Genomic DNA, 819 nt, shown 5'->3' with positions numbered 1-819 from the left:
CTCAAAAAAACCACCAAAAAACAAAAAATAAAAAGGATCCAGATGTGGTGGTGCACATCTGTAATCCCAGTACTTGGAGGCTGAGGCAGGAGGCCTGTTGTGAGCAGAAGGCCAGCCTGGATACCCTGACACAGTGTCTTGCAATGGTTAAACCTAAACAGAACTCAGTAGAACCTATTAGTTGAATCCTCAAGGCAGCCTGCTTCGGCACAAAGCAGAGTAGGAAAGAGAAAAGAGGACCTGGATTAAAGAAGGATATAAACCACACATTTAATCACAGGGAAATTATATTATAAATATATAGCAACATTTTAGTATCAGTTCTCTTTGGAAAGTGGAATTACATATTATCTTCCTTTACTCTTTCTAATTTTTAAAAATCTTCTGGAGTTTCTCCCATAAACAATAATAGTTAACATTTCTTGAGCACTTACTGTTCTATATGTTTTGGCATACAGCTATACTTTACTTTTATATATACATAAAATATATTTTAATGTATTTAGTACAGGTCTACAGGGCCTCACTACACAGATCAGACTTGTAACGATCCTCCTGTTTTCAGCCTCCCAAGTGCTGGGATTACAGGCTCGTGCCACCACACCCAGTCTCAGCACACCTTGGGGGCAGGGCCAGCACAGCACAGTTACATTTTACTTTAGCAGCAATCCCACAAGATCTTTATTTATTTATTTATTAAATTTATTTTCTTCAATCTTTTATTTATTTGGTACAGAGTCTTTCTATGCAGCTCACACTTGTGGTGACCCTCCTGTTTTTAACCTCCCCAGTGCTGGAATTACAGATGTGCACCATCAT

The sequence above is a fragment of the Octodon degus genome, unplaced genomic scaffold (genome assembly GCF_000260255.1).
Source record: "Octodon degus isolate 3935 unplaced genomic scaffold, OctDeg1.0 scaffold00158, whole genome shotgun sequence".
Classification (NCBI taxonomy): Eukaryota; Metazoa; Chordata; class Mammalia; order Rodentia; family Octodontidae; genus Octodon; species Octodon degus.
This window is presented reverse-complemented; position numbering follows the sequence as displayed.